This window comes from Brassica oleracea, chromosome C3, assembly GCF_000695525.1.
Source record: "Brassica oleracea var. oleracea cultivar TO1000 chromosome C3, BOL, whole genome shotgun sequence".
Lineage (NCBI taxonomy): Eukaryota > Viridiplantae > Streptophyta > Magnoliopsida > Brassicales > Brassicaceae > Brassica > Brassica oleracea.
In genome coordinates this window covers 27,535,487-27,544,857 of record NC_027750.1, presented here as the reverse complement: position 1 = coordinate 27,544,857, position 9,371 = coordinate 27,535,487, and positions in this window count along the sequence as shown.

Below are 9,371 nucleotides of genomic sequence, written 5' to 3'. Positions count from 1 at the left end.
CAGACGACTTACATGTAAGTCGTCCAGAAGAGTTTAATATTTTTAGTAGGAAATTAAATATTTTAGCGGGGAACTAAAATAGAAGACTTTCCAGAAGTCGTCTGGTTTAAATTATTTAAGCGGGAAAATAATTTTTTTAAAAAAATTTAGGCGGAAATATTTGGACGACTTACATGTAAGTCGTCTGTTTTAATTTCTTCACCAGACGACTGAAATGTAAGTCGTCCGAGTAAAATGATCCGGTTAGGTTAAAACATATATTGGTAAAATTAAAGGTTCGGTACGATGTGGACGACTGAAATATACGTCGTCCGGGTAAATTATTCAACAAACGACTAAAATATAAGTTGTCCACACCCTAAACATAACCCCTAAACTTAATTATCTAATTAAACACTTCATAAAACCAAATCAAACTTGAAAAGTGTTTACTATACACAGAAATAAACACATATATGTGAAAACTAATTTTTGGAAAAAAAATTTTAGTTTTTTAAATAACCCTAACAATACATACAATACTACAACATATGTTTGCCAAACTCCTAAACCAAAGTATTTCATGATTCACTACTTCCACTCATCTATCTTCAAAACAAATCAATTTTATCATATCTTAATTTATATCACTTAAAACTGTTTATAATTACTTGATTTTTATTTTTCACGCATCAAAATATTTTTTTACAAGATTTATAAATTATTTTTAAAATAAACTGGTACCAAACGAGTTACACTTCAGTCGTCCAGACGACTTCCAACATCTCAGACGACTCAGACGATTTACTGGGGCTATATTCGTAAAAATGACTTCTATTTTTTTGTTTGGTCACAAGGGGTTGAGCTGTAATTTCACTAGGCTTTTAGGTTAGTTTTGCATTTGATTCAAGTTTTGGTATCGGTTTGGGATTAAAATCAAGTTGTGGGTTAGTTTTGGCAAAAATCCCTTAAATATATTTATAGAAAAATGATCGTTGACTACACGAAATATTTTGACCATCACAACCATGCAAACAAAACTAATATATACTTAGCAACACGAAATATATATTATATATAATAAAATTTTTCAATTTAATGACGTTATGTAATTAACATCACTAGTTTAATTTCATTCATCCAAAAATTGATGTGGATGTTAGAGACCATTTGAATCTCTCATTTTATCAATTAAAATATGATGTATCTGACTGTAATTTAACTAAATATGAAAGTTAAATAATATATTATTTAATTTTGGTTTTTAATTATTTTAATTATTTTAATTTGTTTTCTTATTAACTTGTAACAAAATTTATGTAACTCGTTTGATTAATTGTGTGAAATATACTTTTTTGATCAATTTATTTATTATAAAACTTATTTCATGTTAATTTACTGACTCTAACATTTTATTTGTTTGATATAAAATTAATTAAATTAATGAATTATTTTATTTATAATTTCATAAACAAAAAGTTGTATCCATTTAAAAATGTATCAAATAAGTATACATCACACAATTAATCAAACGAATTACAGAAATTTTATTAAAATTTCATTAAAAAAACAGATAAAAATATTAAAAACAAAATTACATAATATCTTATACAACTTTCATATTTAATATAATAAAAACAATATAATTATATATTTTTTATATACACTAAAATAAAAATGTTAAAACTTATTAATTTTGCATATTGATTTTGTAAATTAGATTTTGCTAAAAATATTCTTACGCTTTTAAAACGTGGGTCAAAACCTCATTTAGTTAAGTTACGGCCGAGTCTGTCATTTTAATTGATGAAGCGAGATATTTAAACGGTCTCTGACATCTACATCAATTTTTGGATGAACGAAATTAAACTCGTGTTGTTAACTACATAACATCATTAAGTTGAGGGATGTTATCATGCATAACATATACTTCGCGTAGCTAGGTGTACATTAGTTTAGTTTGCATGGTTAGACATGTGATGACTATTATTTCATATAGTCAGCAATCATTTTCCTATATTTATCATTCATAAGATAATTTTGTGTGTGTAATTTGTTTTAGTTTTGTGGTTCATAACTCACAAGTGATTTGCATTAACTGAATATGCAATGCTTAAATGCAGTTGATGTTGATTTCAGCCTAGTGTTCAATTCGGAATGCTAAATCCACCTCTACAAATATCTAACTTGAGAAACAAGAAAATGTAGTGTTGTAAATAAGAAATTGAAACATAAATTCCAAATCATGAACCAACTATTTGTTTAACTAGTATATCTCTGTTCTAATAAGTTCCAAATTAGTCTAAATTTTGATTAAAGAATATATATATATATATAATCTTGGTGAAATGTAGAAAAATGAGATTTGATGGATGATTTGAAAGTTTAATGATACTAAAGGCAAACCTCATTAACAGAAAGATAGATGAAAAAGGCCAACTATAATTTTCATTAAAACCTAATATTTTGAATTAAATTTTCCTTTAGAGCATACTATATAGATAAATATAACTACCGAATGTAATAGGAAGCCTAGCCACCATATTTTCAAATGGGGAGAAGACAAAATATGAGAGACATAATGTGAGAAAAGGAAAGAAGGGTGGCTTTCAGAAGAGAGAAGAGACATGACAAAATAGAATTACAAGCACAAAAATTATTGAAAAGCTTATTCATAGAAGAAGCCCCGACACTTTCCTTTCTTTTCCAAAAGATTCATTCATTCTTTTATGTCTCTTATGTACGATTCAATGCGACTATTTTCATTAATAATAGTTGTAGAAGAAAGATAAGAGAGTAGTTTCATATGTTTGTATATGGCTCATTTTGATGCATTATTATTCCTTCTTCCTCTCTTGTATTTACTTTTTTTTAATGATGATTGTGTTTTTTGTGATTCTTGCGAGCATGCATGGAAGTAAGCAAAAACATAACTTTAATCAATTTGTACGAGAAAGTGAAAAGCAAGCAGAGAAATGTTGATGGGTATACACACAGTCAACAGACTACCACACGTACAATAGTAATATATTTTGTTGTTAGGAAACAAAGAAACATGAATCTTCTCGTGAATTGTAACGAAGGTTAATGTTAAAGTGTAATCGTACGGTGTAATCTTTTGGTTATTTCCATGGATCATACAAATCTGTGTCTCTGCGTTGTTGGATTTATCATAATATCATCAATGACGTGCTATATGCATAAGCTTTAATTACTTTTTAAAAGCAATAACTACCACTAGAAATAAGAATTTAAAAATCACATAACGATCAGGGAAAATGTCATGCAGGATATGTATGCCAACGTGGAATCCCACGTATAACGTATACAATTGAGATAAGATTATTATCGCTTGAAGATGACGGTTAATTTCAAGGTGATGCTAATTCACACGATCGTGTGTATATTCAGATATAGATTCGGATGAACTAATGTTTCATATTTCTTTTATGTAAACCCAAAACATCTCACCACCTAGGCGCGCACATATATATATGATTCTTTCTTCCAACTAATACATAGTTTTAAAATATTAGCAACATTTTAATCAACAATGGGTTTTATCTCTATCTAATTTGTATTTGTCTCTAACTAGAGAAGCCCCTGGCTGTAGCTGAAGTCTAAAACAGGAAACTGAAAATCCGTTAGTAAATCTGAGTCATACTTATGAGTCAAATGTAAGTAATGTACACGGAGAGAGATCAAGCAAAATAAACCTGAAACATTATATTGTGTTTGCACAAAGTAGATATATAATTTATTTATCCTTCCTAATTCAACTCATGATTGAAAAAGAGAATGTCAAGGTTTGACAACTCTTTGGGCTATGTTATGCTTATACAATATGCTTATACAATATGCATATTACATGATTTGATTTGCTCAAGATGATTAAAGATTTTTCTTACCAGCTTTCTTTTAGTTTGAAGATAAACGATCCTATAGTTTACATTTTATTGTTGACAAAAAAAAGTTTACATTTTATTTCTCGTATTTTAATGTATGTGTGGATTCACTTGCTAAAACTGCACAGACACACAATTTTCTTTTCACCCATGTATATATATCAATCACATCAAACCAATATAAATTACTCATCCGGATAATTTTTCTATCGACTAAACTTGATTAGTATACATCGAGTAAACCTGATTTAATATAATTAAGATTGTTGAAGAAGATAAAAAAAAAGAGATGGTGGTCTAAGCTGTCCCACTCCCATACACACATCTTATAATAAAAATCTCAGGAAATCGATTCAGTAGCTTACTAATTTGAACATGAAAATGACAACTAATTAATATATTAACAAAAAAGAAAAGAAATCAGCGAATAGTGGAGAGACACTAGTCACTGATAATTTGAAGAACCCTTTCAACGATGGAAGAGAAGAGACAAATTAAAAGAAGAAGAGAGATAGAGAGAATTGACAAGACACAAGGAGGGGTAAGACTGTTAGGGACAAAATGGTGACAGGCATTGAGGTGGACCATTGGTTGGCTTGGCTGTGACTCACCCGCTCCTCTTATTCTCTGCATTTAGTTTTGTTCGAATGTGTCATGTGATTCATTCATCTTCTTGGTTTCTTCTTCTCTCTCACAAACCAATCTACCAAAAAAAAAAACGATTAAAGCCTATTTTCAAGTCCTTTTATTATATTATTGTCAGTGATCTCTCCTATCATGAGGTCATCATAATACATATATGTCACATGTATACGTGTATATATTTATACACACATGCAGACAAAAGATCTTTCACATTAGACACTACATAATATTCTGACAATGTAAGACTGCATCAAATTCTCTGTTACATTTATTATATACAATTTACTAATTAGCTATCGAGGGAAGTAGCTATTGTAGTCGAATTTATTTTATTTTACTTTATTCAATCAGTCTACCTAGATATGTGGTGGCTTTTTCTAAAATGATGTAATAATATCTAACGTGTGTTTTATGCTGTTAATTGACCGTTGGGATAGGTTATAGGATAATTGATAGATATTGCAAATAAACGACTGAAAAAGATTGAAATTGGCACTGTTAATTACCGAAATAGAATAGTAGGTGTCTGTGTAGTAGTAGAGCTAGGGTTGGGTCAAAACCTAAATAGAAGTCTGAGGAATCTTGTCTTTGTGTGTGTGATTTAAGGCATTTATTTAAATCATCCACAGTCTATATTGCACAGTCCTATGGCTATGCGCCGTGGAATGTTTTTCTCCTGATATGTATTTGCTTTTTGGTTGTTTTTTTTTCTTTTTCGCTAAAATGCCTTTTGGTTGTTATTCCCTACAAGTGAAAGTACATATATCAATTTGATTAAGTTATTGAGATGTTTTATTTTTGGGAAATTTGAGGACGTATACATAGCATACTAGACAATTAAGTTTATACCCATTACATAGTTTAGGCTACGATATTAGACATATTGTTATGTAGTTTTTTGAAAATACCCTCACATGCGCGTGGGAAGTCGGCATGTTGCATCTCCTCTTTAATCTGAAACCTGAAAAGTCATTTTTCACTTTCCAAAGAACTCACGCGAGAAAGAATACAGATTTGGAAAGCAAGAAATTTCGGTTATCTGTGTTTGGGAAAGGAAAAGAGTTACCACGTCGATTAATGGTTGTAGCAATTTTTATAAAAGTCAAGAAAAAGTTAGGGTTACAGAGGTCGAGCGATTGCAAAGAAGAAAGAGCATGAATCGAGGTAAGTATGTCTGATTTAATAGCGGTACGGAAAATATAACCATGTTCGAAGCAAGCTTGATTTGGGTTGTCGGCAATTAAATCAGATTTGACATATATTTTGCAGATCCAGTGGAAGGATTTAACCGCAGCGGAGGACAAAAGTAATTAAATCGGATCTGACATATATTTTGCTTATACTATATGATATTTGTAAATAGTATAGAACAAATTGTGGTATGCATTACCTGATATTTATACGAAAATCCTTAATGATGTATTAAAGAACCACCTTTGTGCTAAGTTGGCTATCTTTTGATACACTGGTTGACTATAGTATTTTTCCCGTTTGTGGGTGTGAGTCATTGTATACTATAGGATCACTAACTGTCTGTATTTGGGTTTAAGTTCCAATGATATATTGAAAATGTGACTATACTATATGAGAAACGTTAATAGAATAGTAACACAGTTGTACGGCACTAGTTCACATTTTTACATCACTGGACTGCTCATCTGTTGTAGTGTTTGAGAATTAACGTTAGGTTCTGTTTAACGTTATGTCCATATTAATTTGGCGCAGTGCTATACTGTTATGGTTTTACATTTGATTGCTTCCTATGTTTTTACAAACACCTAAACACACTATTCTCTGGAAAATATTGGATGACTGTATAGGTCACAACAACTACAATACTATAACGTTTGTAATATAGTATGGCTTACAAATGTACTTCACACAGTTTGTTTATTGTCGAGTCTCCTAAAGCATCTTTCTCCATCAATTTTCATATTGGATCCGCTTCCCTTTTGTCACAACAACTACACTACACCACTTGGAACTTGTGCAACAACAACATAGGGGAATATAAAGATATTGTAATTGTAAGCCATTTGCGTGTTTGATTATATGTGACCATACTACATTAAATATGTTATAGTCTATTGTTCGAGTTTTTTCATACACCACAGTTTCGTCATATATGTTTTGTTTAATGGAACGACTTACTTGCTTATTACGTTTCACATGTTACACATACATCACCCGTGCTACATTGCTTGAGGATTGCTTGCCGGATCTAGAAATCCATGTTCCATCAACCATTGCTGCCCCCTGATATGATAGGAGTTGTATCACCTCGACATCTGCAATGTCACAACCATTCACTTCTAAAGCTTCTTGGCATGCCGCAGTGGTACGATTCCTCAAACAAGCGTCGTCTCCCAAATGAAGATTACATAATTTCCATATGTGGGACAACACAATCATCCCACTCACAATCATGCTCAAGCCTCATGTCCACAACTTTTCCCTTCCTTCGTGTTCTATGTGCCAGATTTGCTAGTTGAATGATATCTCACGTTCTCGTATAATTATATCATTTCACTTTGTGGTATAGACTGCATAGCTGGGGAGAATTTATAATCTCAAATTAATTAAGTTGAATGTGTTATGATACAGAAGTGAAAAGTCTATTCTACAACACATGTTTAGTATAACAAAATTGAGCACATGAGTTTTCTTTTCACTTTGCATCTCTTCCCCACGCGTACGCGTTATAAGGGAGAGAACCGTCTCTTTTGAACGTAACTTGTCACATCGAAAAAGTATCACTGTAGTATAGCTATATTCTTTATTTATGCGTTCCTTATGAATATCCAGCAAATTGTCCTCTTATTTTTTCGGAACAACAATGAGATGTATATTTTTAGATAGTTAATAGAGATGTAAATGAGGAGTACGTTCAATCTACTGATTGGGAATAAATTATTAAAGGAAACACATTCAGATATGAGATATCAGTAAAACAAAAACAATTTTTTTTTTCTAATGACGAGTGGTTATTCTATTTTTTAAACTTGAGCTGGTCTGGATAACTAGACCAGAGTAGAACAATCGATAGAACATAATTCCCTATGGAAGGACTTCGCAATCCTAGCTAGAGAATCGGAAATCTGGTTTTGCGTTTGTGGAATATGAATGATCTTGAAGTCTGGAAAGCATATCTGCAGAGTCTCTATTCTCTCGAGTTTTGTTGCAAAGCTTAGCCAAGCTTTGGGCTCCTTAATCATGGCGATTAAATCTTTGCAATATGTCCCAAAGTTCTGGCATGTTGAATGTTAAAACATATTCACCATCACCCATCGTAGTGCTAAGGGCTATAGATAATTTCGTGTTCCCATTAAAGATTTATATATTTCAATTTAAAGAATAATTTCTATATCATAAATGGTTTGAACCTGAGGCACAACAGAATTTAAGGAATAGTTAACTTAAGATGGCTATTTTAGACATGCTAAATCTGTCCGGTTATGAGATTTGATTCGCATACACGATATTTTAATTAAATTAAGAATAGAATACTCATATTAAGCTTTAGATATACACTACAAGAAAACACACCGAATTCCGACGGATCTTCCGACGGACACCAAGGTCGTCGGACATTTGCGACAGAATACTGACAAATTTCCGACCAAATCCAAAAAAATGAAGTCGTCGGAATTCCGTCGGCCATTTCCGACGGAATTCCGACGACATACGGTTCGTCGGAATTTTCCGACGACTTTTCGACGACATTCCGATAAAAAATGTAACCGTTGTAGTCGTCGGAAGTTCGTCGGTATATTCCGACGAAATTCGGACGACATTCCGATTAACAGCAAAGTCGTCGGAATTCCATCGGTATTTTCCGACGGAATTCCGACGAACCATGTGACCGTTGCCGACAAATACATATGACCGTTGTATAGCCGTTTGGGATTGGACAATTCCGACGGAATTCCGACGGACTTCTTTATATCCGTCGGAATTTCGTCGGAAAGTCGTCGGAGGTCCGTAAGCAATTTCCTATAAATACAACCCCTCCTCATTCAACTCATTCACACTTCATTCTCTCTTCATTCTCTTTAGTCATAACAATTCCGTGAAAATCATGTCTTCAGAAGTTTATTATCGTTCGTGGATGGATAAACCTCATTTGGATCCGAACACCAATTTGCTTACGGAAGAATACGTTCAAGGGATTGGAGAATTCATGAGGCTTGTTCAACAGCAACCGGATGCAAAAAGTGGTATGTTAAGATGTCCCTGCTCTTCTTGCAATAATAATAAGGTTATAAAAGAATTTGATGTTTGGACTCATTTGTATATGAAAGGGTTTTCACGTAATTATAAAGTTTGGTACCTTCATGGGGAAACTGGTTATGAATATGGTAGTACTAGCGAACCTCAGCCTGTTAGTGAACCTCAGCCTGATATTAGGTTAGAAGAATCTAGAACAGATATAGATTATGGTGTAGGTACTGAGCAGATGGTACATGATCATTATAGAGGGGAAGAACCAAACCCCGAGTCTAGGAGATTTTTTGACATGTTGGATGCAGGAAAACAACCTTTGTATCAAAATTGTAGAGATGGTCATTCAGTCTTATCATCTGCAACTAGATTAATGGGTATTAAGACAGACTATAATTTGGCTGAAGAATGTATGGATGCGATTACTGATTTTGTCAAAGGTATTCTACCTGAGGATAACCTTGCACCGGGTTCATACTACGAGGTTCAGAAACTTGTTGCAGGTCTTCAACTACCGTATGAAGTGATAGATGTATGTATTGACAACTGCATGATCTACTAGAGAGCGGATGAGACACGGAATATATGCAAATTTTGTGGGAAACCTCGTTATCAGGACAC